This window comes from Nipponia nippon, unplaced genomic scaffold (genome assembly GCF_047370975.1).
Source record: "Nipponia nippon isolate SJK-2023a ecotype South Korea unplaced genomic scaffold, ASM4737097v1 scaffold_21, whole genome shotgun sequence".
NCBI classification, from domain to species: Eukaryota; Metazoa; Chordata; class Aves; order Pelecaniformes; family Threskiornithidae; genus Nipponia; species Nipponia nippon.
Genome location: NW_028262338.1, coordinates 3,657,950 through 3,682,941, shown reverse-complemented (window position 1 = coordinate 3,682,941; position 24,992 = coordinate 3,657,950). Strand labels below are relative to the sequence as shown.

Below are 24,992 nucleotides of genomic sequence, written 5' to 3'. Positions count from 1 at the left end.
TGGTTTGTGTGTTGGGTTAGTTGAATAAAAGCAATATTACGGACAGCCTTTACTACCATAAAGGTAGGGGCTGTATGGCTTTGTTTGAAATGCGTTAATTTACGGGTGGGTAGTCTGCAAAATGTTCTGACCTAGCAGTTACACGGGGTGTAGCTCATTCAATTTAGCCACTTACTTTTCAGAAGATCCTGCTTTCACTTAGGGTTTTCTGTGTTATCCATCATTGCAGCATCTCCAGACCTTTTTCAAATCAGTAATTAGGCATGTGCGTAGATCTCATCAGCTAGAAAACTAAGTATATCCTTGAGCGCTCTGAATAGAGATGGGAATACCCATATGCCTGAATGCTTTTCTAAATGGGGTTAACCATGTGGAATATAACCCATCCTGTAGTATTTGCACTATGACAATTTGTCTTTGGTGCAGTGAGCTATCAGTAATGCTCAGATGAAATGTGTGTTCGTCACACCATCTGTGCCCTTTAAACTGGGTAGTTCCTGGGCTCCAGGATGTTTTTTCTCCATTCCTGCTCCGCAGAGTGCCCTCGAAGCTAAAGATGTTTAGTTCATTGGCTGTGTTAGAGGTCAGACATAAATGACAAAATTTCCCTCATTTCCTGTAAGTTGTGAGTAGTTAATTCCAAAGGAATTCCAAATGCAAAGAAATTGAAAGTGGAAATACAAACCACTGGCCGAGTATTTAATGTGTTTGCTGCAGGTTAAGTATTTATTGTTTCTGTGGTCTGGAGGTCCGGTGCCTGCCTATGACAGCGGCAAATGTTTGGTAATTTCCTCTGAAAGGTGTCTATATTACTATAGTTTTTTCATAAAACAACCCCGAGAATGCAAAGCTGCTTTAGCTTCAGAGGTGCGATTTCTTTCATGGGATTGTCAATTTAGTCATAAATAGAGAGAAGCTGTTAAGAAAGCACCTACAAAGTGGATTATGCTGTGAAAAAACTGAGCCCCTCTCCAAATGCTTTCTTTGTACCTGGAAGAAGATGTCTTAGCACTTTCGAAAGCAGACTTTTTGAAAACAAGGAGTTTTCGCTTTTCTTGCTTTCCTCCTAAAAACTGAAGTGCAGCGCGCGTATATCCGAGTGCTGCTGTCAGAATGAGCCCATTACAGGGGCGCTGGTCACTGAATGACAGGCCTCCGCTGCTCAGGGGCAGAAGTCCGTATCCGAGTAAGTGCTTTGGGTTTGAGTTACTTTCCTAAAGTGGGTGTAAAAACAGAAAGAAGGCTTGAGTGTTATGGGTGCGATTTTCCAAAGAGGCAACGTTAAGCAGCGGTGGGCCTATAATTTTTGGCAATTATCAGAGAGTCCCTACTGCCTCTAAGTATATGCTTTATGTTATGTAAGAAGGTAAGATCAAGACATCTGCTGTAGCTGGGTTTAGCCAGAAGGCAATGCACCACCATCCTTTGACTTCAGGTTAAAAGGTCTGTTTCTTCTCCAATGACTGGTCTACAGGTAACTGCTCTGTTTAAGCACCTTGTCTTGTCCTGTCCTTACTTCACATAACCCTCTGCACTCCCAGAAGAAGAGAAAAATGCTGTTTAGGATACTCCTTAAAAGGGACCAATGAGTATTTTTAATAGTCCTGACTTGGATGTCATTTCAGCGCTGTGCCAGACAAAAGAGGACAGGGAGCATGAGCCATAAAGGGACCTTGCGGATGCTGCCAGCTGGTGGCACAAATGGCCCCTTGGTATATTTGCCTCTTTTCAGTCTGGACTTCCTATCTTTATCTTCTTCCTACATCCTCATTTTCAAGAGCTATGCTTTCATCTCCTTGCAACCTGATCTAGTACACACCCACATCAAACCAACGCTTCTTACATTTCATTGCACTCTCCATTATACCCCTCTTACCTTTTACCCTGGTCCTTTCTTCCCTGTGACCGTTACCCTTCCCTACTCACTAGAAGAGGCTCTGACTTAAATCCTGCTACTGCCAGGGACGAGCACGGTCCGGGAGGTGTCCTGTGGCTGGGACAGGCACTGTGATGCTCTTATCACCTCTCAGCACCCCACTGCCAGTAGTTACTTTTAAGGGCAGAAATTCAATAATGCAAATAAGATGGAACGCTTATAACTATATTTGCATATTTTAACATGCATTGACTTCATTTGAATGAAAGTTTTAAATGCTTTGACTTTGAGCCTGGCAAGGTTGTGGTATGAAATAAGCCTTAAAGGATGCTCTTGGCTGGAGCTGGCATCTCCCTGGGCCACCGGCCAGCCAGTCTTGGCTGCTCCAGCTTGGTGACACCCAGCGCTGTGCTGGGGCTGAACACTCTGCCTTTTAGCTGTTTCCTGCCATTATCTGGGGCTGCGTTGGCTGGGAATTGGGGAAATGAATAAAATAAAACAGCAACAAAAAGAGAGAGGCCCTGGCCGCTTCTGTCTGTTGCTTCCTTGGCTCTGGCTTCCACATTCCTCTCTCTGGCTGCTACCGGCTGCTGGCTGTGCTGCGCCCGCTGCTGCCTGGCCCGGCGCGGGGGCACGGCACGGCACGGCACCCTCTTGGCGAGGCCCCGCGGGCGCTGACAGCCAATGTCACCCTGTGCTGGGCCGGGCGAGCGGCTGCCTCTGCTCCTGCTCCAGGAGGTGCAGACCAGCGCATGCGCTAAAACCTACTGCAAGTTTTTCTCTCTTGGCTATCATCCGCTGAGGCGTGTTTGCTGTTGTGTGTCTATTGAGGATTGGGCGGAAAATGCAAATATCTGTAGGAACGACGACAAGGTTTTTCAAGGATTGCACGTACAAACACCAAAGTTTATTTGTACAGCGGCACAAGGTTATTGTAGGATTGCCCAAATAGCCCCTTTGTTAGTGTTAATGTGCGAAGGCAGTAAAGCACGCATTGGAGTCATTTATTCACCAGAAAAGTAGGAGAATTCCTAAGAGAGAAGCCTCAATTTGTATAGTTATCGTCATTTTTCTGTTTCCTCCTGCAATACTCATTGCTCGTGTCCTGTGGAACAGTGACAGCAGAGGGCAGCAGCATCCTGCGCTGGCCGGGCTTCACCGGGAGCGCCCACGGCCGGGGACGGCGGCCGCCAGCCGCCGCAGCACCGGGACGCGCAGCTGGAGCAGCCAACGCTGCGCCGCGCTCCTCTGTTCGAAGGGTTGCAAAGTCCTTCACTAAGTCCGGACGCCAGGAATCTGAGGATGTTTTAGCTGTATCTGCCATTAATCGTCAGTGTTTGACAAACACCGAATCGCGTTATTTCTGTTACATTAGGATTGAAGTGCGATTTGCAGAAAATGGTATTTCCAAGCTAAGGCTGACTACTGGCTCTTTGCTTTTGTTTCTTGGCAAATACATCAATGCCACCAGGTGGGGATAAGATCCTTTTTAGATTTATATTGGATTTGCCTTCCCAGTTCCTTATTCGGGTGGGGTCCTGCAGCCGTGTTTGGATACGGTCCCGCGGTGCTGCCGCGTCTCTGGGCACAGCTCTGCCCGCAGGTGACCTGCCGGAGAGACCGCGTCAGGCCCTGCGGCTCCAGCGGGCCTCTTCCAGTAGCCTCTTGACGGTAGTGCCTGATTCAGCAGTGTAGTGGTAAAATTTTAAAGTAGATAAATTAAACTCAGTTGGCGGTTGGAGAGGGCAAAACAATAAGATAAATTTCTTTGCATTTACCTTTCATTCATCACTGAGCTGCCTGCCTCAGGCTACCTCTCGGCACAGGGCAGCGATGTCTTCACCGTGGATGGAGCACTGAGGTGATGGTAGCTTTGGCAAGTTAGACTTACCCAAAGTCACGTCAGGAGCATGGGGGAAGTCTCTGCTAGCCCCAGCAGCAGGCAGTGCTTCCTCACCCCTGGGGCAGCTCCCTGCGGGTTCCTAAAGGAGAAATTTCCCTTCCAGCTGCTATGGTGCTACTGCAGGTGCCGAGACCTCCAGGACATGGAGTTACTGCATTGTAGTGTGTAGCATTTGCATTTGAATAAGGTGGATTTGGCAGCTTCTGAGAGACCGATTATTTCAGATGCTTCTGATAGCGTACAAATATATTTTCATTGGCTGATGATGTAGAAATTAATGTGTTTTAATCTGAAGTCCTTCTGTATCTCTTTAACTAAAGCTACATGTCCTAAATAGCAAGAAAGTTTTGTATCATGTTAGGGAATAATTTCTAGTGCTTTCTGGATTATTTCTAGATGTATTCCATTTTTCATATCAGCTGATGCAGATGTCCTTTTCCATAATATTCAGACCTGAATGTCCATCTGGTCAAAAAAGTATCCCATCTCCTATCCTCCTACTATGCTATAGTTATTACTCAGTATTTGTCTAGGCAACATTGGCAGAGGCCCCTAGTACCAGGTTCTGTATAGCAGTGAATGAAGTTATTTTTCAGTCTATTGTGTGTGTATATATATATATATATATATGTATCTCTCCTGTGTTTAGATAAAGATTACAGCTCTTAGAATGGGGGAAACAATGAGTTATCACCAAATGGAGGTAGAAGGCTTAGCCTGGTATTATTTCATCTTATTTTTTTCACTTTTTTTATTTCTTGAGTCTCTAGCAGAGATGTATAAAGCCATCCTTTTCTGTTTGCTTCTCCCTGTTTCTCAAAGAGCCCTTTCAACCACAGCATCCTCTCTGAGCTCCGTTGCTGGAGTGATTTGCATATGCTTATGTTCTTGCCCCACTTTCCAAGAAACCCTTTGCTTTGTGGATTCCTGCACAGATGTTGCTTTCTGTGTTCATGTGAGACAGAAATATAACAGAAGTGTGAATTGCATAGCAACCGCCAACCGGAATATGGCCCCACACACACGCTATGAAAGCAATGGTAAGAAGATACACACCAGGAACTTGGGAACAAGCTTATCAGGCTACTAAATTCTTCTTGAGGTTATAATGTTTACGTTCTCGTTTTCAGAAAATGGCAGATAATTTTTTTTTTTTTATATTATAAGCAAAATCAGCAACAGACAACAGTCCCCTATGTAGCATCAGCAGCCAGTCCATGTACTTGGCATGCCGTCAGTGGAAGGAAAAATACCCTGGAAATGCGCAAGAGAATAACGTGAAACAATATTTTCAAGGGAGAATGGACAAAGTAACGTCAGGTATCATGGGCTTCTGCAGACTTGTCTTTCTTAGTAAATTGCTTATCAGTTTGTGCCAACATTTCCACAAACAGTTGCATTAGGTTGCTGTCTTCATAGTAGAAGGATAGCCAAATATCAACATTGCTCTGATTGGCTCTGCTTTCCATACACTCAGATCAAAGTGCAGTATTCTTTGTCCTAAAATCTTTTCTAAAGAATTATTTCATTGTCATATCATGTTAGCTGAACACCTGGCTTTCCATAGCTGGCTAGGCATGGTGTTAGGAGGCTCTCTATGCAAAGTTATTAAAGTAAAAATAGAAAGTGAGTGTTTTAGCTCAATAATTTCCGCAGCCCAGGTATACGCAAAATGAGGAGGCCCACATGTTTTGGGTGTGCATTATTCTAGCACCAAAAAGTAGTAGCTGAGATCCTTAACTTTAAGTCACCCACTTTTTGACTTAGCTTTAGACCAACTCTTCTGAAATGCATTAATAGCTATAGCGCAGCACAGAAATTCCACTTTAAGATTCCTTGAGGTTTTCTTGCTCCTCCTCTCACAGCTAGGTGGGAGTTTGCTATTTGCAATACAGCTACGTGATGGAGGAGTCCCAAATATCCCTGTGCAGTGGGGGATGCTGCCCTTTAGGTCCCTGGGGTTTGCCATGCCTCTTTTCCAGACTCCTGCTAGTAGGGTTCCCAGAAAGCCATGTTTTCATTCCTGAGAGAAGCAGCTATAGCAGAAGTAGATCTTCCTTTTTACCACCTTCCTTATGGCAGATGATGGCAATAGTTATTTTCCACAATCAGCCAAAGCAGAGGAACAAGGAGTGAAAGCATCCTTGGAGTACACCGTGTAACACGTACCTGCTAAGCAACGTCACCGTTGCTTGCTGATGTACTAAGTACCAGGTGCATGGGGCCGTAATAAAATCTCGGGTGCTGAGCCTGGAAGTAATTTTGTTTCAGGAGCTTTTTATGTAAACGTTGAGTTTTCAGCTGAGGAACATTTCTTGGACCTGTGCATCATTTCAGTGATGGGATTGCTGTCCCCTGGGTGGTGGCTCCTGGCAGATCCCACTACCCCCACTGAGACAGATCCCCACATCTGGCACCTGTGTTCCCCCACCGATTTGGAGCTGAAAAACTGCGGACTCTCTCTTGCGTCCCTGCAGGGCTTGCCTCCCTGGGGAGGAGGAGGAGGAGGAGAAAGGAGAGCAGGCGTGCCCATCTGTCATGGGGAGACAAACACACTCACTCTGGGCCAGCTGGATAGTCAGATCCCATGTACTGGTAGAAACATAGTAGGAAAATCTCTGTCTTCCACTCTGAAAAATAGGCTGATGTTTCCTACAGAGCTGTCAAAATACACTGACACTGGGGATAGCAAAACATCCTCTTAATCAGGTTTTACTGTGAAAAGCTACAGAGACTACAGTCTCTTCAGAGACGTGCAGTGGTGGGTGCAACCCCAGTGCCGCGGGGTGGGAGCTGCCCAGCGGCCGCTGCATTGCTTGTGCTAGAGAATGGTCATCGCAGCGCCTGGGGCTGCGGCGTGCAGGGGTGTGGAGACCGCGCGCACGGGACAGCCGTTTGCGTTATCGTCATCCTTGGGATTTATAAAGGAGCGCACTGTGGTTTGGTGTCTAGGTCATACCGATGCATTGGGCAGCCAGTGGTGGTAGAAATCTATGAATGTGGGACATACCGCGTGGAGCACCTTGAGTTGGAAATGGCAGCCTGCAACCCATGGTGGGAGAGGCCCTCCTCAAGACGCTTATTAAACCACCATTAATGAATTTATTGTGCTGTGGCAAATGGAAAAAATGTTTCTCAAACATTTTTCACCCAAATCTCCTTCTGTAAAGAAAACTGCTGGGAGACTGATGTAAGGACACCGCTATAAAAGCTCAGCTGACTCCACTCAGTAGTTTGGGGTCCAAGCACTTGCTTCCATTGTAGGAAGAGAAGTTCACCATGAGGCTGGTGGCTTATTACCTTTCTTCTATTTAAAAGCTCAATTAAAAGTGTACAAAAACTATTTTTCCTAATCTGCTCATCCTTGCACTCAGTCATGTTGTTTTAAGCAATGCTGAAATACTCTGTTGTGTTGTGAAGCAGCAGGGGAAGGGAAAGCTGGGGGTGAGGGGCAAGACCATATGAACAGACAAAACAGTACCTTGTAATAAGAAGAAAGTCAACAGATACCATGGTTTGCCCTTTAGCAGTGCAACCTTTTGTAATTAAATTATCAGGATGAAAGAGGCTATCTTAATTACTTAAGGGCTAGGAAAAAAGTACAGTCAAATAAATAATTCATTGTACTGCAAAACGTTATTTTAACTCTAAGTACTGTGAAATTTTTCAGGGATCCATTACTTATTTTCACTTCTCAGTGACAGACTTTTGTTAAGTTTGAAGCTGTTACCCAAAATTTGTATTCTGTTTTCTTGCAGGTAAGTCTGGATTGGCCTGTTTGAACTGTGCAGTTTGGGAATGTAAGCGAACAAAGTAAGCCTTCTTCAAGCTGTCCCAGCCTGTTAACAAGGTCAGAGTGTTGTCTTTGTTTTTGAGCTCTAATACTTCAAATTAAAATGAAAATGGAACGGATAACATAACTGCAGATTGATATGGCTATGCAGACACAATGTGATCTTCCTGTTTGTGTCAGATGTGAATGCCACAGAACAAATATGTGTTATTGAGGATTATTATGCAAGCTACTGTTTCTCCGGTTCATCCTTAAACCAAGATTGGGTGGAGATAATATGAAATATTCACGTTACTGATATTCTAAAGGCTAATACAGCTTTTTATAATATTTTTTCATTGATCATTTAAATGGGTTCTCTAGTTATGATAGATTCCCAGATATAAAAATTTCAGTGCCTTCTTTTGAATAGGGCCAAGTTAACAGGTCACACACTGAAAAGCTTACTTTGTGAATCGTTCAGAACTGATTATCTTTTATTAATCACCTGGCAATAGGACCTTGCTATAAGTCAGTAAGATACTGCTGTTGGACTGGCATGCTTTGCTTCCCAGCTAACCCTTGCTCTGTGACAACTCCTGCTAGCAGTAAGAAACCTCCTAACCTTGCAAGCTTCCTTGCATTGGAATGAGCAGGCTCCATTGAGATGGTGTCATGTTTATTGTGTCAGAGTTGAAAATTATTTCCTTTTGAATTTTTCTTCCTCTCTTTTCTTCTCCAGGAACAATTAAATTCAACTCTTGTCAAATTCTGGGGTTGGCTTTCTTTTGAAGTGTTGTCTGTGTAAATCCAACTATGGCTTCTTTAGAAGTCCACACTATGAAGGATTCTGTTGTCCTAATCTCTGATTCCTGTTCACGTATCAGTACCAGTAACAAACCCCCTTTTCCAATATTTCTGTACGCCCATGTTGTGGTATCTGTTGAGATCAGTGCTATTGTCATGCTAATTGCAGGACGGCTATTGATGATCAATATACAGAAAATGGTACACAAGGCACGTTCTCTTGCAGTCATTTGTGAAGCTTAAAATTGTTCACTTTCCAAATACAGATTTTTTCGTATTTCAGCTGGACACTGTAAAAGCTACTCACTGTCCTCAAATGCATTGATTAGTTCTACGCCACTCTAGATTTTATGTGTTTGGTTATCTCGTTTCATTTACTATTCAGATCAGCCAGCAGAATTTTATATGAATGCTAAGAAACTTCTTATGCTTGGCTTTTTTCCTTTCCTTTCCACTTCTGTTAACTGATGTTAGGATGTTTTTTATCAACTGAGAAAAGGGGCCATGCGTTCTTTGCAGCTATATCACCACTACCATTTTGAGGATGAAATAACAAGGGAGTATTTTTCCGATACTAGTCAGAGCCTCACTTCTGGAGTGAAGCTGAGATTTGAGGTGGTAACAAAATGTGTTACTAGATTCACATATGCTGCATTTCTGTCTCTGAATGACCTATAGTTTTGCAGTAGCTGCTGTATTTTTTTCTTCTGAAAGGGTACAATGGTTTTGGTCGTGCTCACCTGTCTCTTTGGACATGTTAGACATAACATTCTCCATATGCATTCACATCCACTTTTGAACACCTTCTGGCTACCAGGTTTATACCTTAGCTGGCCTCCTGCACTTGGTATAGAGTAAGTAATCCACCACAGAAGGGTTACACTTTAAGTCTGGCACTTTTGAAGCCTTTTGATTCCAACTTTGCATTTTTGGCTTTGGAAATCAGTTTGGTTTTCAAAACCTGGGTGAGCAGATTCTTTGTCTCTGCAGCACTTGATCAGCTTCTAATGCACCTGTGTACCATTGACTCTGTCATAACATGCGATACTTCTGTGCCTTTTCGTACACGACGTACTGAACTCATACCTTAGGTACCCAGCTGTATCCCCCCTCCGTATTGCTTAGATGCCCTCATCAACCTTTGCTGGGGGAGTTCTGCACAAGTAGCAGTCTCTACGCTCCTTAAACAATTTATTCATTGCCTCCGAGAGCAATAAGCACCACTTTGACCCAGACACATTGCATATTATCAATGGAATAAATATGTTGTAGTGTAACCAGTCTGTGTAGTATTTCTCTTATTTTAAGGAACTCTGGAACTATTAATGGAAGAGGGGTTGGATGTGAAAATACCGTCCGTCATGTCTCATTGCAATAAAAAGCAGGCTTGTATTTCAGCATTTCTGTTTGAAATGTATAAATGCCTCTTTCAAGGGTTTTTAGATGTAAGCAGATAAAAAGTTATTAGATGTGAATATGAATACTGACAAATAAAAAATAAAGCCCTAAAAATAAACATCTGATGTAGTCTAAGTTTTAAGCAGCATTTTGGAAAGAAGCTCCAATTTAAAGAAATATACAAAAAATAACCTTCTGCAGATCCACTGAAGTCAAAATTAATATTCAGGTCATACGGTCCCTACATTGGCTACAGAAACGATGCTGAGGATTTTAGGCGATAAGTAAAAAATGAATGCTTTTGAAAATGCTGTCCGTATACAGCCATTGTTTACCCCAGCGTATCTCAGAACTCAGCACTATGGCAGATTTCATCGGGCTTTAGAATTTCATTTTTGAAAATATACCTCTTCTGTAAGCCTCACATAACGAGTAGTACTCCTTTGTTGCCCTCTAGGCTAATGATAGTACACAAAGAAAAATATTCTGCCTTAAAACAAAACGAATCCTAAACCCCAGAAGACTAGGATTGGCAGTTATCTTCAGTAACAACTCATTCGTGTGGTGAAACAAGGAGCGTTGGGAAGTATGGATGTGTGGGAGTCCTTCGTAGGAAAGAGAATTGTTATGGGAAGCATCTACTGCAGCTCAGCTGGTGGGCTGTGCTCTGAGGACTGATTGCGGTATTGCACTCTGAAATCTATTGTGACAGCCTTTAGTTTGTGATTTATACCTTTATGTTGATGTTGAAATCCTCCTTGTCATTGTTTCAGTAGAGAAGGGGAACAAGTCAGAACCCATTGCTCTTGGATAAATGTAGGCAGGAGAGGCTTGTGATTAGACTGTTGATCAGGCAGGTTATTGGGATGCCACTAGTGGAAAAGCAATGAGGAAATTCAGCAGAGAGAAGGGGTAGAGAGGATTACTTCTTTTGAGATATTTGCAATTTTAGTATGAAAAATTAGTAACTTTATTCCTATGTTTAATATCGAATCCGTATTTCTAAAGGCTGCGCTATGTTTATTTACGAAGACAATTCCGCTTGTTCGGGGTCTTTGCGCTGTTCTTGGGGGAATGGAGTGCAGAGCTGTAACACGTTTAAAAATATATTTTAAAACATATTCTGAAATGTGTTTGTGTGGGGTCCTGTGGTTAGTAGAGGAGCCTTGCAGGGTGCAGGGGGCACCTTCCATTTCAGTCTTGCCTACTTGATCAGGCAAAGCACAATGCAAGACATTTCAGTGAGTATGATGTGACCTAAAAGGTGGTTTTAATGATTAATTGAGCTTGCTAGGCACTTTTGCAAAAAAAATTTCTCATATGGTTGGGAGGGGAAGAAAATAAAGGTTGTAAGCTTAAAAGCATATTCTTCTTTAAACCTTGCAGTTCTGGAACCCGAATGGTGCTCACTAGCCCAGATAAAGCAGCAATGGTCGTTTAACCGCAGTTGCATTTACTGCACTTTTTCTTTTGCTATAGTTCTCCAAGTATCTGTGGGCTAGGGAACGGATTGTGCTCATGCTAATGTGTAAGACTTCTCTGATTTTGAATGAAATGAAATGCGACTTCTGTGTTTAATTGATAGAACTGTTTACTCGGCTTTAGCCATAGAGTCAGAATTTCATGCTTTTCCTACTGTAGATTTATATATTTGGCAGGCATGGTCTTGAAAGCACCAATACGATGCAAGATGCTGAAGAACAGAGTGCTTTAAATCTCCTCTAAGCAGGCTCAGCCATTCTGGGCCTTGAAATGCCAGTCAACTCCCTGAGGCCTTTCCAGGTGAAAAATCCTGCTGATACCACTCTCACGGGCATCGCGTGAGTCGTAATGCAGCAGTGGAAATGTTTTAGCCTGTAACCTTAAGTTGAAATATAAAATAACCAACTTTAGTAAAAACCCAAAGGAAACCTCAGGCTGTTCTTGGCTTTCTGCTGCAATTCAGTAGCTGAGAAAGAAGCTTATCTCCCCTGAAACAAAACTGCTATCTGGAACCAAACGACTTACCACCTGAAATAGAGACGTGTAGTGCTTTGGAGTTAAATGGCTTCAATTTGTTGTGAAACGGACCGTGGAGGAGAAAAACAGGGCTTTTTCTCATGGTTTTCTGGAAATTTGTTTTTGTTTTGCACCGTTTTACATTATTTCTCAGTGTTCCTTTTCCTGTAAGGTCTCCCTTGTGTCAGAAAAAAAACCTGATGAAAGAATTCTCTCGAGTTTCTTGTTTTTCTCTATGGCTGATGCTTGTTCTGAGGCGGAAAGTGGTCCATCAGCAGGGTGTCTGGATAACCCGCCTATTTTTGAAGACATGGTTCTGGCAATAAGAAGTGTTGAAAGACAGAGCATGTTTTAAGATTTCTGTTAAGTAATTTATGCAAAAATTGAAGCTTTAGATTGGAACCCTATTTCACCATCCGTTGTTCAAACATTTTCTTCCCTGAGGTGGAAGTTGAATGCTCGTTAGTCATTTATATATTGAGGAGTACACAGGCTTTTAAAATAATGTCTTACTAGTGCACAGATGTGTATTAAGTGCCACATCATGAACATAGGCACAGCTCAGTTCTTGCCAAACCCAGAGACAAATCTGGTTTGTTCTGAACCACTTTTTCTGGTGTTTGCAGCAAGGTAAAATTGCAAATATCTGCGGCCGTCTCGAGCATAGTTTAGATTTTACAGAACTTTAGTCATATTCAGGAGAGGACTAGGTTTACACCAAAGTTTCTGAGGACAAAAAGGCTTCCTATATTGGGATAGCACATATTTAGTTCACAGCATCACATCTAGTCCTCTGAGGAGAATGAAACTGGCACCTTGTGTTCCTGGTGCAAGCCTCTCTCGTGATGTTAAAACATAATAAGAACGCTACACATCTTGTGATAGCGCCTTCCTTTCTGATGGAGAACGTAACTCTCCTCAGTAATACAAAATCAGAGAGTCTCTAATTTTGTTAGATTCGCTAATCCTGCTAGCTCAGCTTTGTCTTCAAGTGGGTTCCTGTATTTCAGATCTCTTTCAGCATCTCTTCATCTTTGTTGTCTGAAACTATCACTACTAAAAAAGGTGGAAAATAGCGCATGTAAGATAAATGTTTTCTGTGCCGCTGTCTCCTGTATGCCAAAGCAATGGCAACATCCGTACAACCACCAGATATGTATCTGTGATGCCTGAAAGCTATCAGATTACTGCCCATCTGCTCTCTACTTCAGTCATAATGTTATTTCCTGTAAAAATGGAAAACACTGAGCATAGCTAGGCATTCATTCATGCCACTCAAGCTGTTATGAGTGTCTGGATCACCAACGCTTTGCTCTCAATAAATGCAATATTTTGCTATTGGGAAAATGTTTGACAGTCAAAAGGCAAATACTCTACACCAAGCAGAGTGTTGTGTCTTGTGGCTGGGAAGTGTGGCTGTAAGGCAGCCTGCCTGTGAAGTCTCAGATGACGGGTAAATCCTTCAATTCCAGATAGAGACTCATGCACGTCAAACATCAGCTTCCTTTTCCTGCTTTCAACTTGCTCCCAGCTGACTTTAACACCACAACTCAATCCATTTAATTTTTTTCTCTTCTTAAGCAGAAGGGCCTTAAGAGAGGATGCATCTGTTCCGTTCTGTGGCCGGAGTATATTGTCTTTTGTGCATTTAAGTATCACATCAGTAACTTGTTTCTTGCTGTAACCATCTCCCTCTGTTACTGCAGTGTGCAGATCTTCATAATTTTTTTCTATATAGGTCTGTGATATTTCTTTGCTCCTTTTTGTTAGAGCTGTAAACAGTTTAGCAGGTGAATAAATTGCCACTATGATGCAACCACCATGACAAAACATGATTTCCTAACCCTGTACAGTTTTTCTAGATCTTCTGGATGTCTGTCTCTGTATCTCTCAGAGATGGTTGCCCCAAAGCGATTGGTTTTCGTTGTATTTAGTCTGAATTGAGAAGTGTCAATGAGCCTCATGCATGCTTCAGGAAAGTTTATTTGTTGATATGTCTCTTAAGCACAGTGTACGGAAATACTAAACTTTGCCTCACCAAATTCAAAAGCACATTTTTCACTCTGAGTTTACAGCCCATTAATAACTTAGTCAAGACCAAGGAATGGCATTTGGCCTACCAGAAAGTTATTAGCACCTCTAAAGAGTTGAGGCCAACCAATGCTTTGGGAAGAGAAAGTGGAATTTTCTTTTGAATTAGTTAAGAGTTAATCAATCCATGAGGGAGTGGGGGAGTTTGAAGGTAAATATATCACCAAGAAAAACTGTGGCATAAAAGTGAAGCTGGAGAATCCCAGTGATTCCTTCTCCTGTGTTGAGTTGATTGTTGTTGGGTTACACAACGGTTGGAAGTTTGCCAGACCTCTAAAGCCTGTTGAATTTGGTTTTGGAGATGAGAAAATTAAATTTGGTTCTTTTTCCTTTCCCGTCACCTTTGTTCTTATAAACTTTTCTGATCCTGTTGTCTATTTTGAATCGAATAAACGCTGCTGTGTGTTTTTTAGAGTGACCACTTTGTTAAGGACAAATTCTAGGAAATTGGATAACATTACACAGTTCCCCCTGGTGGGATGTAGTGAGCCTGAAAACTGAGTACCTCAGTGGTCCTGGGGTCAACGTCCCTTTGCTTTTCTGCTGTCTTCTTCCAGGTGTCCACCCAACTACAGTTCCTCTGTAAAATACGTGTAAAATATGGTCGCTGACCATGTGTGCACACTTTTTATTTGATGTTCATAGAGAGCAGGCATCACTGTTACTGGGCCCCCATGTTATCCACTAATTGTACTGAAAAAGATCAGACAACACATTCAGATTTCCCCCACACTGCAGGGATGTGCGTTGATACGTATTGCATGGAACGAGGCCTTTCATTTCCCCGGGTTTCTGTTCAGGCATCGGCAGGAGAGAGGGCGTCTCAATTGCACACTTCCATATTTCAAAGTACACCCGGCACAGACTGGGACAAGACAAGGAGAGATGAGTCAGCCCTTTGAAAATGCTCTCAGAGAGCAAATGATCTCAGTGAAACGCATTGTTGATGCCCTTCGTCAGTGAGTGCAGATTTCGGTGAATATTTCAGGAAATCTTCATTAACTCAGATACAGAGTACTCTAGCAGTGAAATTCTGTGGGTCTAAGTGGGAGTCTTGCCTGTATATGAAAATCAGGGTCAGACCTGCACTTTCCTTTGGCACTGCTTCATCCCATTATTTTCAGTCATGCTCTATAAACTTCCACAGCTCCCTGCTTGATATTTATGCTCTTTAAATATAAATGGACAGTTAACACCTTTTCCCGAGTGAAGTTATAAATATTTATTTTTTTAATCTATCTCTATAAGTCATCTCTAGCAGCCTTGCGGATGCAACCTTGTCATTCCTGCTGATGTACAGGATCAGCCGCTCAGCTTCAGTCTTGCTTTGAGCAGCTGGAAGCTGCCCAGGGCCATGGTGGTGCAATTACTGTGTGGCGTGTGAGCCTGAGATGTGAATTTCTGCGACCTGCTAAGCTGCAGAGGGCATACTTTAATATCTTCCGCACAGCTCAATTTACGGCTCTAATTTCTGAAAAGAGAAAGAGAGCAAGTCAAAATTCACCACTGAGTAACTTTGCAATGGCTTTCTTACTAAGCAAGTTTAATAGAAAATTCTATAGGAGAAATGAGTGCTTCCATACGTAAGACAAGCGAGGTGACTTTCTGCGCAGTCTGTTTGTCAAGCAGCACGTAGTGTCTTCATTTCGTAAATGTTCTGTTCGGGGCTATGATAAAAGGAACATATCTGCCAACGTAACGGGCTGCCTTCAAACGTGAGATATGTCTTTCAGAACGCTGCTTCAAAACAAATATAGTGTAATAGATAACCTTTCCTAAGCTCTTAATATATGTCATCTGACATGGTGTTGGCTAAACTTGCTATTTAGAGGGCAGTGATTAAGTATACGATTTGGTTCCTTCAAAAGGGAAGTGGTATTTTGGATTCTGTGATAAAATTGAATCACCAGGGACTTGCAGTAGATCTGGAAGCAAAACAAAGGTGGTGGTTCTCAGGGTATTTTTGTAATCCTGGTTTTGGTACCAGTTTAAAAATTATGCCAAAGGTAATATATTTTGTGAGACGTACTGAACCAAGAGAACCTCAGATGCTCAGCGGTTTATCCTCTCATTATTTTCCCCAGCACCAGTATGTCCAGACTACCAGTCTCACTGGGCAGACTGGGTTTCCCAGATCCCCTGGGCCAGGGCAGGACCTCCTGTGATAACAATCCCACAGTTTCCAGCAGTCTTTGGACTCCTGCCGTAAACTGGACAAACTTTAATCAAATGTGGAGTGCTTTGAACAACAAGTTATCAGCTTTGAGGAATCATACAATTAGATCTACTTGTAGGCAATTTTGAATCTTCTATGTTGTTTCTTTTGCATTAAGATTCACTCTAGTTGTTTGACGTGTGAATTTGTGCAATTTAAATAGCAATATCTACCAGTCATGAGTGAAGAAAGAACTATTTCCACCTGTAAACCTGTTCACTTTTATCCACTAGAAAGGGGGTGTTATGCCATTATGCACTGCTGTGAAATGCTTTATTTCATGGGCTGGTTTCCTGCTGTGTTTGCTCTAATGAGAATGCAGAAGTTATTTCTGTTTTCAAGCTGTCGATTGAATACTAGGGTTGAATATACAGTTTGAATATGTATTTTAAATATTAAGTTAAATAGCTGACTGGGTGATAGCAGAGTGCTTTCACAGCTCGTTAGTAATGTTGGTGGGTAACTCAATTCCATCTTTTGACATCAGCAACTGTAGATACTAAATGAGTCAATAATGTACGGTGTAAAGGAGGTTTTTCAATGGGTTTCTCAAGTGCCAGAGCTTTCTAAATGATGTAAAGAGAATTAGATATGAATCTAAAGGAAGCAGAGACTTCCATGCAAAACCATACTAATGCACTGGGATATCTGTGTCTTTGAAAGCGTGCCTGTGCCACAATATTGCATTTATACTTAATTTTTAGCCTGTCAGAACCTTTGCCTCAGGCCCTACTTCTGCTACTCTTAATGGTGAAATCAGAGACATGACCTTGATTCTCATCAACGCTTGGGATGAGGTAAGTTTGAATACAAGCCTGTACCTGGTGTAGACATCCCTCCCAGGAATGGAGGACACCTTGGAAAGTAAGTGGAGAGCTGGGTGAACGTCCTGCCTGGTGCCCCCAGGATGTGCCCAGCGCAGGGATGGTGGTGGTGGGAAGGGACCTCCTTCCTACCCTACCACCAAGTGCATTGCTAAGCTGTAGTTACCTCTCACTTAAGGGCTGGGAGGCAGGAGAAGTTGTCGTATTGTGGCCTGAGCCTGCAGCGTGCCGTTTGCTGCCGCCTCCCCAATGGCTGCGGACATGAGCATGGCAGAAGAGTAGCTTTGCTGAGCTGATCCCAAGTGCTACAGCCATAGCAGAAAAAAATAGGTAGACATGGCCAGTGACCAGAATGAACTCGCCTCTTTATGCAATAGATAACAGCTCCTTTAGATTATAGGACATTTGTTGCTGGAAATTAATACTTAAGATGGGAGAGTTTCCAAGATACTTTGTCTTCAAATACAGTTCTTATTTTTTTGTTTTGAACATGACTTTGTTTGGAGGGTTTTTTTCCTCATTATAATTAGAATTCAGAAAGTGAAGGCAACTGGCCTACTAATGCTACCATGCAGTTTTAGAAATCAATGGCAGGAGCTGCAGGTCAGGCATCGTGGCCCGGCTATAAGTCGTACTTGGGCTGAGAATGTGGCAGTGTCCCCACAGCTATCAGCAGGTGTATTGCTTCAGTGGCCACACAGCCTGTGGCACAGTCCAGCTGCAAGCCAAGCACGGGATTTAACTGCTGGGCTGTTCATTTTCTAAAATAAGTCCAGGCCAGTAAAAGCTTCGTGTAACTAAGTAAGATTGAAAATACATCTTGATTTTTTTGGCAAGTCTGTATGTAGTGCTAAGATAGGGTTTTTTTGGTTTTTTTTTCAACAAAGCCTGTTGAAATGGCTTCTTGTATGGTAATCATAAATTGGGACTAAAATTAAAAAAGGCAAAATGTTTCCTTTCTTGGGAATCATACACTGATTGTTGAGGCAGGGTTGGTTCAATCCAGCGGTGCCTCTTCATGTTTAGCAGGCTCCTGGGTCAGTGACCCTCTTCCCTAGGAAATGCCTGTTGTAAACTAAAGATAATGATGATAGCCACTTTTAGATGTTTTAAAAAGCAGAAAAAAATAGTGTATTCAAGAAAACCAAAGAAGTTGCATGTTTTCCTAGTCCAGTTCTTTCAGTGAAGGGGATCCTTCTCACAGATTTTTGCATGCATTTATGTAATGACAACAGTGACACATTTGAGCCTTGTCTGTGGTCGGGACAGAGTTTTGTACAGTGAACACTCGATGCAGTTTTTCTTGTCACAAACAAGTGACTGCCTGCTCAGATGCTGGCTGTTCCAGGTTTTTCCTGCTGGCAGATCCTGTCATTAAGCCTTGTTTTCTGCTGTGATGATTGCATAGAGGAAAAATTCTTCAAACTAAAATTTCACCAAACTTCTGAAAACTTGCTTTATTTTTCCCCTGCTCTGCTATGCACCGTATTTTACTCATACCGTTAGCACCCTGTATCTCCTTTTCATAGCAGAGAAAAGACAGCCGTGGTATTTGCTGTGTTGGGTATCTGGAACGCTCTCCATTGTCGTTCAGTGGAGGGAGGCGAGACTTCTCTAAAGCCCTATCAGTATGTTGTAGCCAATTTGACTAAAGCTTCAGGAAAGAAATGAGAATCCGTAAGCAGTGCTTTTGCAAACAGCGCATATCCCTGACAGCTGTGCAAGCCTGTGGTGGCTGTCTGTTTAACCCCAATTTCATGCTTCATCTGAAATGACAGGTTTTTACACAAGGAGGCATTCATGTCACCTTTACACATTAATTTGTTTTAATGTGAAAGGTTCAGCTGCTTTCCTTGCCTGGTGTTATCTGTCCTCCTTGCTAAATCCATGAGAGCAGAATGGCTTCGTATGGTTGGGAGGATACTGAAGAAAGATTTGGGAGCCTCATTTTCTGCCGCTGGCTCTGCCAGGACAGGCTCAGTGACCTTGGCCGAGTCGCTTCATCACACCGTGCATCCCATTCTCCACCTGTAACCTGGGTCCATGATATACCCGCACCCTTGGAAATGGTTCATGAAGTGCATTGCTGAGCATTAGGCGATGTTGCTGCTGTTGCCTCTCAGCTCTTTCTTCCACAGCAGCTCTTGGTGCTGGTTTGCTGCTGTTCTGCTCAGTTGATTTTGCACTCCCTTGCTGCAGGTGCAGGCATCTAGCAAGCGTGCATATGGAACCATGGACTTTTGTTTCTAAGTCAGCTTTAAACAGCCTCTTTAAAAAATGGACCATGCTGTAACTAGAAGTTTAGTACAGATCTTAGCTGTTACTTTGGAATTAAATGTGTGCCTCATAATCACTTTGGAGATCACTGGTATCACTGAACTATAATCAAAGTGTTATATTTTAAGTGACTCAAGCTGGATTTTCTCCTCAGCATTCTCCTGAAAATTAAATCTCTACCTGAGATATTTTAATTTAATATTTTATCATTTATTTAAACTGAGAAAGCCCCACATTGCTCCTGAAATGAGAACTGTAAAAGAATTACAGTGTGAGCTGCTAGCAGACGCTGGGGGCACACCTTACAGTTTTGCCCTGCCTTTTCCAGTATGGCGTAGCAAGCAGAAATGTGGCAGTTGCTTGTGTTGAAAGTGTAATTCAGCATTCATACTGCTGTTTGTTCCTGAATTAAAACATTGAACACTGTTAATAGTGTCTATATTAAGAACATGGTTAGTACTCTGAAAAAAATAATGTGACACTATCTATATTAAGGCTGTGAGTAGGATGCTTTAAAAAAAACAAGAGTGTGCCAAAGTTTATCTGTGAAACACTGAAATGTGAAAATACTGCCCTGGCCACCTAACCAATACTTACTGTGCTGTTTCATTACACAGCGCATAAAGTAGGAAAATGACAGCTCTCTTTTTCGAGGACTTAATTCCCATTTGCATTAAATTCTCACTGCATCTTTTTGTATGACTGTATTATAAAAGAAATCATATTATTGGATGTGGATTTTATTCACTGAATAAATTGGCCTGGAACTTAATATTATTAGCATTTGAGAAAATAGCGAGAGCATTAAAGGAAATATTGGAAGAGCTGGAACTGACACATTTGCCATAAGTTTAACAGAGCTGTATTTAAAAAAGATGCGCACCGAGGCACAATGAAGCCTCCTACACACACCATGGAATGAAATATTTATACTGTAATCATACTATTAATAAAATGATGGATCAGCCAGCATCTGCTGCAACCAGACTCAGCTGAGAGACTGGTTACTGTCTAGAGGAGCGAAGCAACATGAGAACTGAGGAGCAGAAGCATATGGACTAGCTTGGGAATCCCTGTCCTAATTAGCTGTGTACTCGTGTACTACACTGACTTTCCCAGTCTCACGTTGCAGCTGGTGCTGTCCCCTTCTTTATTCCTTGCGTGAAGTGAAGGGCCGGGGAGCAGAGGGAAGGTCTGCAGTTCTGCTTGTGCATCTGCCATCCCTGCGTGGCTCCCCATGAGTGCTGCGGGGGCTTTCTGCAGTGATCTGCCTTGTTCTCAGGTGTCGGTAGATGTAATTCTGAGGCCATCAGGAGGGTTGGGCTTGATCAGAGCAGAGCAATCTCAGGGGTTTTGCTGTCGGTTGCTACCCTAATCAGAGTGCTGCTGTGATGCTGAACGGGTCATCTCCTCCTCTTTGGACTTGGCCCAGTTTCCAAGGTTTAAAGAAAAAGATAAGAAAAGAAGATGTTTGTGTAGGGGTGGAACGACAGGTGGCAATGAGAGCAACAGCGTATCTGAACTGTGAACTAATGCAGTGGGGTCAAATCTTAGATATGCCCTTAAGGGTAACTGTACAGGAAAATTTAACTAACAAATAATCCTGGCTTGGTGCTCTCCTGGTTGCTTTCCCGATTCCTGCTGTCAGATGCAGCTGGTCATGAGTGGTGTTCCCCAGGGCTCAGTACTGGGGCCGGTTCTGTTTCATATCTTTATCAATGATCTGGATGAGGGGATCGAGTGCACCCTCGGTCAGTCTGCAGATGACACCGAGTTGGGCAGGAGCATTGATCTGCTGGAGGGTAGGAAGGCCCTGCAGAGGGATCTGGCCAGGCTGGATCGATGGGCCCGGGCCACTGTATGAGGCTCAACAAGGCTCAGTGCTGGGTCCTGCACTTGGGTCACAACAGCCCCGTGCAAGGCTACAGGCTGGGGGAGGAGTGGCTGGAGAGCTGTCTGGCTGAAAAGGACCTGGGGGTGTTGGTTGACAGCCGCCTGAACATGAGCCAGCAGTGTGCTCAGGTGGCCAAGAGGGCCAATGGCATCCTGGCTCGTATCAGCAATAGTGTGGCCAGCAGGACCAGGGAGGTGATAGGGTCCCTGCACTGGGCACTGGTGAGGCCGCACCTCGAGTACTGTGTTCAGTGTTGGGCCCCTCACCACAAGAAGGACATCGAGGTGCTGGAGTGTGGCCAGAGCAGGGCAGCGAGGCTGGGGCAGGGTCTGGAACACAAGGCTGGGGACGAGCGGCTGAGGGAGCTGGGGTTATTTAATCTGGAGAAAAGAAGGCTTAGGGGAGCCCTTATCGCTCTGTACAGCTGCCTGAAAGGGGAGGCTGTACCAAGATGGGGGTCGGCCTCTTCTCCCAAGTAACAAGCGATAGGACAAGAGGAAACGGCCTCAAGCTGCGCCAGGGGAAGTTTAGGTTGGATATTAGGAAAAATTTTTTTACCGAAAGGGTGGTCAAGCATTGGCACAGGCTGCCCAGGGCAGTGGTTGAGTCCCCATCCCTGGAGGTATTTAAAAGACGGGGAGATGTGGTGCTTAGGGACATGGTTTAGTGGTGGGCTTGGCAGTGCTGGGTTAATGGTTGGACTTGATGATCTCAAAGGTCTTTTCCAACCTAAACGATTCTGTGATTCTATGCACGTCTGAGTTAGCTTAGAGATCTCTCCTTGTTTGCTAGGAACGGAAGGGGGTGATGTTTCTCACAAGTGTGGTGAGGACACTGGCACGAGCCATTTATCCCTGTGGTCCCCAGCCTTGCACCCAACACGTTACCTGCCAGACCCATCTGGATGCCGATTTCTGCACCAGTTCAAACTTTATCCAACACTGGAGCACTGTATGTGAGCATCTCCCAGAGTGTCTGCCTAGAGAAAAGCTGTCTGTAGGTTTTTTTTTTTTTACCCATATCTTTCTCCTCTTTCTCTCTCCTTTTTGTTCTATCCTTCATGCACCGTAATTTTTATCTCATGCTGTGAAAACTAACTGCAAAGCAGATGCTAATTAAGTCGTTACTTAGGGCTAGCGTCCATACCTAATGAACTCCCAGGAACGCTGGATTCTGCGTGCGTATTGTAGTGATAAACAGAGTTTGAGTTCCTGTTGTTCTGTGTCCCTCCTGCGTGCTGTGATGGCCTGGAAGTCTGCTGGATAACTTGCCCCCTGGCACTGCAGCACACTGCTGGCCAGGCACTCAGCCTTCCTCCTTGGACAGAGAGGAGGAATTAAGGTAGCGATGCCCACCGGTTCACTGCATGCAGATGGGTGAATGGATAATCAGGTACTGCAATCAGCAGTAACTGGGTATCTTCCTCCCAGAACACTCTTCTGTTTCTCAGTTGACAGGAGTGTTTTCCTTCACAGTGAATTGCTGAGGCTCAAGAAAGAACAACTGAAAATTATATTGAGAGTTTGTTACAAATATGATATATTGCTATGAGGAAGTAAGTAGTGTGAAATGCACAGCCTGCAGCTTTGTTCTGTCGGCTCGCCCAAGCTAAATAAGTTTTGATTGGAATATATTTGGGTGGGTTTCTTTTCTCTGTCTCTCTCTCTCTTTCTCTCACCCCAAAGACACTGTTACTGGTGGCTTGGGCTGGCCAGAAAACAGCTGGGAAGTACTCTGAGGTTTAAAAATGGCTTTTTTGTCTGAAAAAAGAGGAAAACTTTCAAATAGCTTCCATGAAGCAGGGTGCAGAGCAACCAGTAATTCAATAACAAAAGCATCACAAGAGGAAGGTAGGGTCTGTGGAAGTCCCTTCTCCACTTTTTGGGGGTGGGAGCTCTGGCACCGAGCACGGGCAGCTCTCTGCTCTGCGCAGGCTACAGCAGAACTTGGACTTTGCCTCTTGAATCCAAGCAGGGAGGGAGGATGCCTCAACATGTCAGGGAGCTGGGCTGCTCTGGAAATGCAGCTTTTATCAAAAAGATTAATTTCTGTGGAACATTTTTATTTTCTACAAAATGGATTTTTTGACAGGAAAAAGGAATTATATATTCATTGATTGGTTGTGTTGGTGGCTCAGCTGAGTGCAGCAGCAAACCAGAACAGTGGTATAAGTGCACTGGACTGTGAGAAATCCTCTTTCCAAACAGAAATAAAATTAATTTTGAATGCTTATTGGCATCACCCAGCTCATGTCACTTCTAGTAGGAGCAGAAGTTTTAAACTTGACCAAAATTAAGCTTAAGTTACTTTCTTCTTTTTACCCTCTATCCCCGTCCATTTCCATCAGGTAGTGTTTCTTTCTTTTGCCTTCTGTACTAAAACATTATTTATTGTTGTATATTATAATACCTTATGTCTGGACTGTCCCAAAGATGGTTTCATTTCCATGGTAATTGGATTTGATACTTAATAAATTCTTAACCTCCCCTCAGGAGCGTTCAGGCTCAGTGAGAAATTTGGTAAGGAGTTGTGAGATCCTCAAATGAAGTTCGATAGTGAAGAGGAAAGTATAAGATTTATTTTTGAATGGGGATACCTGAGAAAAGCTGTAGATGCTGATGATGTTAATTATGCTGATAATAAAGGAATACCTCTAAAATAATCCATTGGAATAATCATATGGGAAACAGCTTTGTTCAGACCTTTAGCAACACCCTGCAACACAGCAAAGCATTGTTGAAATCAATAAGGAAACCATTTACCAGCTTTCAAAAGGGTCTGTGGGACTGCTTCTGCTATATACAGCAATACAGGGTCCATTCTGTATTTCCAGGAGGGTAAGCTGTCGTGCGCACAGGAGGCCTTGGTATTCAGGTCCTCGTAACATCATTTAAGTACTTAATGCAACTTGACAAGAATACCCTGGGAGACATTAACATAAAACATCAGTTAAAGATAGAAGTACACAAATGGTTAAAAAACAATAACTGAAAACAATGAGTCAGATTTCAGTCTTTCAGATGAGTATTATTAGTGTAATATTACAATAATTACAGTATTAATGTAAGTTTAGACTTTTATATATCTGTCTGTCTCTCTCTCTCTTATTTGCAGAGTCAGATTATCCCAAAATGAGTTAAAAGAACGAGTGTGGTAGGTGACCTTGTGCACAGAAGTGGCAGCCATTGCAGGCCAAATAACCACAAGTTACCAGAACAAGCAGCCAGACTTTCAAAAGGGTTTTGGTTGGGTTTGTTTTTGTTTTTGTTTTTTTTTTCAATTCTGTGCATTTCTGAAACTGGACACAAATATGGAGGCTGAGTGAAGGTAAGTACGAAGGACAGACAAGGGCTTGCTGATGTCTGCTATTAAGGTGCTTAGGTGAGAATAAGGTCCTTCAGAGAATCTGTTCCTAACTGTCAGGTCCAAGTACTTGGAAACAATTTCAGTTTTTCTGAGTGCTTGGAAAAGTGCTTCCTGAGGCAGAGCAGTAAGTTGCACACAATTCTGGCATGGGGATACTGTGTCCTTGATGCCACTTCTTGCCTTTCCTCGTCTGGAAACAGCCACGGGAAGAGCAGCTGACCTCCGCCAAGGGCAGGCGTTCCACCATCTGCACGGAGCCCCCAGGGCTGTGCAGCCAGAGGGAAAGGCTTTTGCTTCTCACATATCCCTCAAACTTTAAAACTGATTTCCCTCTAACAAGTCTCTTCTTATCATATTTAATATTTTACTAGATTCCTCTATTTGATGCAAAATGTGTATGCAGCGTGGGAAAACAAGATACTTGAACGTGTTGTTAACCTTCTGTAACTGTATTTCACTCCACAGGGAAATAACAGCAATAGGTCATTTTCTAAATTAAATGATTTTGCTTTGAGTTTTCTGAAGTATCAGGCAAAGTTTCTTTAGTATCAAGCAAAGAATGTGTTTGGAC

General features: G+C 43.1%; 1 protein-coding gene across 7 annotated transcripts in view; it reads left to right on the top strand.

Moving 5' to 3' along the window:
- Positions 1-24,992, top strand: part of KCNIP1 (potassium voltage-gated channel interacting protein 1) — a 482,303-nt gene that overhangs the window by 321,267 nt on the left and 136,044 nt on the right. The window contains exon 2 of one of the 7 annotated variants that reach the window (XM_087760143.1): positions 7,538-7,629. The exons of the other annotated variants lie outside the window; for them this stretch is intronic. The gene's annotated coding sequence lies outside the window, so the exon portion shown is untranslated. The remainder of the gene's footprint in view (positions 1-7,537; positions 7,630-24,992) is intronic. 7 annotated transcript variants of the gene reach the window in all.